Here is an 8,760-nt window from a genome sequence, read left to right as displayed (position 1 = left end):
TTGATTTAGGTGGATCAGTAAGAGAACTAGGAAGTCATCTGCCAGGCGACAGGGTTCACTCAAATTCAAGAGTGAAGGTTTCACCAGGGACCTGGCATTTGTTCAATTTCACTGAGAAAGTGTCAACTGTTTTTGCTGGAGGTAAATGCCAGCTGCCTGCTTTTTGTCTGCATTACAGATGCAGAAACAAGTGAAAAAGTTACTGTTTTGCAGACCTTTGATTAATCCCTTTATCTTCAGTTTCTTTTTCTCATCCATCTTAAACCTTTTATTTTTAATTACATTTATCCAATATGGATCTACAAAAACACACAACTTTATTTCAGATGTTTATTTTGTTCTCTTTGGATTTGGCTTATTTTATATAAAGGATATAATCTTTACATATTAATCTGCATGTTTCTTCTTTTTACTGAACACTTGGAGTGAAACATCTTCCACTTGGATGTCTGTCCATATCAGGATATAAACCTACCTCATTTTACTTAACTGCTCTTTATTCCAATATTCTATTGTTTATCTTACAATTTTCCTATTGATGAATATTAAGTTGCATCTGAATTTTAGGCTACTGTGAGCATGTTTATGCATGCTACCTTGTGCACATGTGTGATTTATTTCTGCTGGATACACAGGTACCTGCAAGTGATTGTTAGAATAAGGAGTATGCTATTTTCAAATGCATTAGCTTATGACATATTGATTTCCAAGTGGTTGTACACATTTATCAGCGTAGTATGAGGTAGTATTTTCCTTCAGTTTCACCAACATTTGATATTAAACTAATTAATATTTGCCAAATGATGAGTGAAATCTTATATTAGTATAATTTCCTTTTTTATTATTATCAAATTAGTTATCTTTCATGTTTATTGTCCACTTGAGTTTGCAGTTTTGTGAATTGCCCCATTTGATAGTAGATTTATCTGGGCTTTTGTTTTGCTTTTTGTCTTATTGGCTTGTAGAATTTATTGTATGAATTTTGTAACTTAATCCTTTGTATGTCATATATATGGTAAATAATTTTACCCAATATGACAGTTGTCTTTTGATTTTTAAATAATACATTGCATCATTCTCCCATTTGGACTTTTAAACATACATATTCATATGTTGTAGAGAATAAGGCATTATAAAATTATTTTGACTATGAAAGTAAGACAAAAGTAGGAAATATCTAAAATACAGGTCAACCAATATAGGGCAAAAGGGGCCAAAAGACACACACACACAAACACACACACAGAGGTAAAATGCCTCTGACAATCTCAAAGGGAAAAAAGAATAACTGTGACAAGGTCCTGGAGCAGGTGGCAAAGTTAATAGGGTCAGGTTTGCCAAGGAGAACAGAAGCCTTCTATTCCTCTGAGAAGAAGGAAAGATAAGAAGACTGACTTGGAATCAGAGTTAGACAGGGGAATAGAAGATGATAAAGTAGTGAAGATTATATATAGCATTACTAGATTTAACCAATAAAAATATAAGATATCCAGTTAAATTCGTATTCCATCCAGTAAGATTTGTATCATGAAATACCCAGTTAAATTAGTAATTTTTTTAGTGAAAGTATATCTCAAACAATATTGGGATATACTGTACACAAAAAGGTATTCATTGTTTAAATTCAAACGTAACTGGACATCCTGCGTGCTATCTGGCAATCCTACTCATGCTGTGTCCTTATTATTGATCTAAGAGCAAGATCAGCTATGAAAACTTGCAGCTTTAGTCTGAGAAATATTTATCTACAGGATATCTTAATGGCTAGTAGTGACTCACAGACTTCCCAACACATTATATTAAAAAACAAACTCCTAGGCTATGCACAGTGGCTCATGCCTGTAATTCCAGCACTTTGGGAGCCTGAGGTGGGAGGGTTGTTTGAGGTTCAGAGTTTGAGAGCAGCCCAGGCAACAAAGCAAGACCCCATCTTTATAAAAAATGAAATGACATCTTGAATTACTCAAGTCAGAAGCCCTTCCTTGATGTCTTCTTCTACCTTACTGCCAATATATAATTCATCAGCAAATGCTGACAAACATGCCTTCAAGATATATCTGAAACACCATACGTTTCTTTCCATCCCCACTTCGTCATCTGTACTGAGGTCACCTAATCCCAGGACTGGATTAATCCAGTTGACCAAAGTGAACTTCAGTCCTTCCCTCACCACACATCCAGAGTGGACCATTTTTCCCCCAGCATATAAACCTTTAGTTGGTTCCCTGCAAATCCATACAAAATCAAACTCCTTACTACAGCCTACAAGACTGAATATGAGCCAGCTCTTGCCCATCTCTGCATTGTTACCTTGTGCTGTCCACCCACCCACCCCAGCTCACTTGGTTTCTGCACCTGTTATCTTTAATCTTAGTTCAGTTTCTTTCCTTCCTTGTTAACCCATTTGTATACACTGCATTCTTGGTTTTCTTTAGATTTTAGCTGAATATTACCACTGCAGGACACCCTTCTTCCTGACCTTATTCAATGTTGGCCTATCAGGCTAGGCACAGATTTTACTTCCTCCACGGATACCACCCTTGAGAAAAAAAGCATGAGTGACTTTGAAGGATGTAATTCTGAACCCCACAAAAATGAATGACATGAGCACATTCTGGTCTCAATTCTCTCTTACTTTATTTTCCTTGTGGAGTTTCTGCTCCAAGCAAACTAGGTTATTCACTTCCCCAGACCATTCCACATGCATGTATTGGCAAACATCCTTTCCCTTATCAGATTGCCTCCTCCAACCTCTTGTTTGTCAGGGTAACATATTTTTCCTCAAGTCCAACTGAAATTCTGCTCCCTCCATGAAATCCTGGGGCATTCCTTCTGCCTTCTCTAATTTTTACCTCCCTTGAACTACTATCATTCCGAGTACTGTATTCTGAGGCAGAGAATGCATGGAGCCAGACATTCTTGGTTTCAGTCCCACCACTGCCACTTACAAACTTTGTTACTTAACTTTTCAGAGCTTTAGGTTCCTCAACTATGAAATATGGATGACAAGATGATGCCTACAGATTTGGAGGAAATAAAACAAGATGTAATAGCAGAGTTCCTGGCACACAGCAGACAATTTACATTAGTTTCTGTTTTCCTTTCCCTTCCTTTTGTTTGATATGCAGAATATGCCATCGTAAGATCTGATGAGTTAATATAAATTGATAAGAGCATACTGATAAGGAAGAAAATTAATAGAGTACCAGGACCAACAGAAATCTTGGAGGTCATGGAACCCTTGATTAGCACTCTCCTTAGGTCATTCCAGGCTATTCCACAAGAACAGCTATTCTCTTCTAAAATGCCCCTGTAAAGATTTTATTACGGACTCATCTCCAAGAGGCTCCTAAAGAAGTTAGATACTGAAATTTATTCTTGTCTCATCATAGGAACCACTGGAAGATGAACATCCTTTTCCTACTTATCCCTGCTACAAATGCATCATCTAATTCTGTCTCAAATATGGAAGATTCTGATAAACCAAAAATATTGTTTTTGAAGTGTTTACTCTTTAAGACAGATACCTTTAAGATACTGATACTGATATTTTTAATACAGGTATCAGTTTTAGCTAATTGGGGTCATTATACTTGCTTCCAAATTACATTTACTTTAGTCCAAAGTGAACAGTTTCAACTTCTAAATGTTTTGCTTTTGATGTCTAAAAAAACATTTTAAATATATTTTAACTTGAAAAAGTTGTTTATCTCTTTCTCCTTGGATCATAACAAGGAAGAATTTTCAATGAAGGGAAAGAAGAGATAATTTTGTGGATTTTTTTCTTTTAAAAGTGTCTGTATTCTGAAAATGGGAAACATAAATTTTAATTCTGAAGGAGAAAAAAATCACAATGTAGATTGTATATAAAGTTATTACATGTACAATGACTAGAAAGCATCATACTACAGTTTAATTGGCATGAAGTATTCATTTCTTACCACTGTCTTAGTTAATGGCAAAGTGAAATCTGGGCAGATAATTTACCTTAGTGTGGGATACCTTAGTGCATTCTCCAGTCATTGAAAGTCTCTGGAGCCTGAGCATCTTCTCTTTCCAGTCTCTCTAATGGTCCCTACCTGGATGCAGTACAAGAGGCTGAGCCTCCTCTTTGCATATCAGATTCTGCTTAATGCCAATTGTAAGGTGAACAGATTGGCTGATACAACAATGTTGTCCTTCTCATTTCCTTTTCCAAAGTTTCTTCATTGGCTGGGGAGAAACAGAAATTGAACTCTTTCAGGTTCTGTTTGGATGATAATAAGACTTTGAGAAGCCAGATTAGGAAGGTTGAAAAAGGAAACTCCATTTTCTAAGCAGATTTGGTTCTAATCAGTCTGTTTCTGCAGAGAAATCTTTAAGTGGAGGGAAGGGGATGACTTGATCAGCTAGGTTGGACCTATCAAAGAGTTGGATTTATTTGTATTTATTTTACATTTGTGCCAGCAGGGGAACCTCTTGAGGAAAGTACACTGTACATACATACTAAATATCAGTTACATCGGTTCCCATGTTCACGTTCCTCATAAAACATGATTGGAGCACAATAAATATGGAAATATGAAATGCATTAAATTAAAATGTTATTAGTTGAAGCAGTTGTAAGAATTTCTTATGCATAAACATAAAGCCATGGCTCCCACGAGAGCATCAGGAAGGATGTTTCAGGCAATTTTTCCCATGGAGACCTGGAAAGTATTGGGCATTATAAAAATCCTTGATCATTTAAAATAGATTTATATCAGCCACTGAAAAGATCGAAACTATCGTCACTTTGTATGTCTTACATGATAGACTTTGTTTCCGGGTGAAAAAACTACAAATGCCAAAAGAAATGTTGGGCTCTCATTTTGTTTTGGAATTAACCAACACTAATGCTGGAGAGAGTGATTTTCTAGTTTTTATCATCTATATATAACATATAAAAGAATAATGATTAATTTAATTCATTTTAAATGTATCTCTTCAATAAGTAGCTTGCAATGTGACTTTAGGCAAGTCTTATATATTTTCTAATGTCTCTCTTTCCCCAATAATTTAGGACTGGAATGGAGTTGGTAGGAAGGAACAGTCTTTGAAGTTAGATTCGCAAGGTTGTAACCCCACTTCCACCAATTAGTAGGTCTGTTACTTTATGCTGTTTACATAACTTCTCTGGACCTCTTTCTTTTAAGGTTTAGATAAGAGGGTAGGTGAGTAGAGTAGGATGATAACCGGTGCCTAATAAATATTAAGGAGATAATAAATATTAACATATAGCGTCAGGTTGAGTAGCTATTATTGTAACATTTATATATGTCATATACCTTGACAGACATATTATAGGAATATGGATTCCAAGATGTCAACTAAGTGTAATCGTATATCAAGCACCTACCAAAAGAAAAACACTCTATGAAACATTTTTTTCTTTTTCTTTTTTTTTTTTTTTGAAACGGAGTTTCACTCTTGTTGCCCAAGCTGGAGTACAATGGTGTGATCTCGGCTCAACGCTACCTCCACCTCCAAGGTTCAAAAGGTTCTCCTGCCTCACCCTCCTGAGTAGCTGGGATTACAGGTGCATGCCACCACGCCCAACTAATTTTTTGTGTTTTTAGTAAAAACGGGGTTTCTCCATGTTGATCAGACTGGTCTTGAACTCTTGACCTCAGGTGATCCACCTGCCTCGGCCTCCCAAAGTGCTGGGTTTATAGGCATGAGCCACCGCACCCAGCCTCTATGAAACTTTGTAAAACCACAAAAGATGTATGGGATAAAGTACTGCACTTTAGGATTCTTTAAAAAAGGAGGAAGCAAGTCTAATCCTCTCAAGAACATCGCAGACAAATAAATATTGCTGGCATACATCTTCAGTATCTAGCAAAGAGCACTAGATCTCTGGATAGAGGCAGTCAAGCATGACTTCACAAAAATGATGACACTTGAGGGAGGGAAAGATAGAAAGAAAACAAAGGTTCAAAAAAGTGTTTCAGACAGGATGAAGAACATGAACTAAAGCATTGAGTCAAAAAGTATATAGCAGCACATTTGGGGTCTGGGGAAGTAGGCATCTCAGCTGAAGAAGAGGTTTTATTTAGGCCCTAGTAGGAAGAAAGCAAGACAGCTAGGCTTGGGCTTGTAGCCACATAAATTCCAGAGCTACAGCAGTCCCTAAATTAAGGAAACAGAGTCTGGAGTCACCATAAATCATGGTTATTAGTTTTTTCACTGTAGTGAAGATTCTAGCAAATACCACATGGGACTACCCAAGGTGGTGGTTAGAGAAGAGAAAATGTCTGGGAGGGAACTGGGCGAACAGGATGAGAGGGATGCCAAGAGCCAGGTCTGTGGGTCTATCTTTAATTATTCTATTTCATTTCCAAAGAGGAGTATCCACAGGCATTCACTGACAAACCCTTGTCTTTGTAGATATATGTTATGGGTCCAATGATTAGCTTGAATTATTCAACAGGCAAGCTAGGTCTCTTCTTGCAAGAACCATTGTTCCTTTCTTTTCTATTATTTTCTTTTCTATTTTCCCCTGTACTAAGATTTACCCTTGTCTTTGCTGGACACCATTAAACTTCTTGTTCTCTTCCTAGAGAGCTTGAGAAAATGTGCTTTTCAAAAGCCCATAAGAGCAAATTGGTGAAATGGCACTGAAAGTGAATGTGTTACACAACTAATAAGCCCTGTTACTCTCCATCCACCCCCCAGGCAGTAAGGTCTGAGCAAAGAGCCTTCCACAGGAGCTCCCCCGTGAACCCCCCTCCCCACCACCCCGCCGCCTGCCACCCCCATAAATGGTGTGAAGCACCTGCTTAGCACTCAGTCTTTGATGGCTGAGATCTGATAGTTAACTTTGAGCACTGATTCCACAAAGGTTGAGAGCAACATAAGGTGGCTCCAGAGACTTGAGGCTTCATCAGGAGTGGAAGAAAGAAGCCATGCTTGTGGTTGTTGTTAACACTGGGGCCTACTACAGAGAACTAGTCCTGAGAGAGAACCTAACTGCAAACTGGGCAAGCCCATGAAAAATCTGTGATTCAACAGAATAAGAGAAGTAGTCAGTGAAAGAATTTGTAGGCCAGCAGGTTCCCATTTTGTCTTTTGCCCTAAGGTGCTAGTTCTCAGTGAGATTCTCATGTCAGCATTAGCATCACCTGGGAACCTATTACCAATGCAAAATCTCACCTCACCTCCGCGCCCGACCTGACCTACTGAATCAGGAACTCTGAAACTGGAGCCCATAAACTAGGTTTAACAAACCCTCTAAGCTCAAGAACTACTGCCCTAGGGAATAAACTCAGCCCCCAGATATTTTCCTTTTGGTGCTAGGAACCTATGAGATTTAACTTAGAAGTTAGTGTATTACAGAACTGAAGTCAGAATTCTAGGCTTTTCATTTCTGTCCAGTGATCTTTTTATAATGGTTTGATGAGTCTAATCCAGTACTAATGCAAATCAGCATTAGAATGACACTGTTTCAAAACTTCCAAAGGTTGTTGACAGGAATAATTAGAAAACTCATGCTAAAACTTCCTATCTGGTTATGCAATTGCTCCTAAATTCTACTGCATTTTGAAATTCAGTCCAAGATTTTATTCTATTTTAGGCATTTTGTTCTATAGTAATAGGCACTTAAGAATCTTGTGGTCTTTTATGCATTTTTGAAGACATGCTTTGTCATCTGATTGATTTTTTGCATTTCGGCAAAGTAAAGGATGTATTTTTCTAGATAATTATATCTTTAGAACAAGACTGGTCACATATACTGGCCTGCTATCAAATGACTACTTCTAATTTTGACTGTGTTGTAGATGAGCACTCACTCAATCAGGGCTAGTTTATTAAGAGCTTTTTTTTTTTTTTTTTTTTTTTTTTTAACCCAAGAATGTACTGGTCTTCTGAGTATACTGAATTAAATACAAAGCCACTACCCTCAAATAAATTTAGATTTACATAAGGATAAATCTGTCAGAAAATATATGAAAATGTCAGAAAATATACCAAACTATATTCAAAGGTAGCTGATGTAGTACAGCCTGGAAATTCCATAGGAGGTGCCAAGATTCCTTATTTTCATTTGATTCTAATTGGAGAACTAGCAATCTGAGTTCTCCTTTATTTTTTTGTATGATATAAATGCTATCTTCTGAAACTATTATTCTCCCAATGCTCGATTGTGTTATTCATGCCTGCTCTCACCTGTTTATGCCCGAATATCTTGATTCAAGTCAACCATTTATTGAAATTACATTTGAGAAATCAAAAGAGTAGCTTGTCCATGGGATAAAAAAGTGAGAGTAGGGGGTTAGTGTGGGGCTGACAAGTGGTGTATGCAGGTAATTCCACCTGAGACAATTGATGCTCCTCTACAATAGGAAACCAAATGAAATGAGATTTTCCCCAGTCCTCTGGGGAAATCATTCAAATATACACTCTTATCAAACTCTAATATTGTTCTTGCTTTTGCCTGTTTGCTTTGATGAAGCTGATAATAACAGAAATTTACATTTATTTGCATTTTTCTACTAGAAGTCACTGAAGCATCTCAGAACATCATTTTCAAGTGCATATGCCTATAAGTGGCAAAAACATGAAATGTCATACAAATGTGGGCAGGGAAGTTCAGAAATAGAATCATTTCAAGAATGAGCTGTGAGCTTGCATCCCTCTTTGTTTTTGAACTGGGTAGTACGTAAGGAAGCATCTTTTTTTGTGAGTCTTCTTCAAGCTAAAGAGATTATAAAAAGCATTTCTTCCCAACTAACTAAAGCT

Source organism: Macaca fascicularis, chromosome 9, assembly GCF_037993035.2.
Source record: "Macaca fascicularis isolate 582-1 chromosome 9, T2T-MFA8v1.1".
Classification (NCBI taxonomy): domain Eukaryota; kingdom Metazoa; phylum Chordata; class Mammalia; order Primates; family Cercopithecidae; genus Macaca; species Macaca fascicularis.
Note: the sequence above shows the minus strand (reverse complement) of the source record.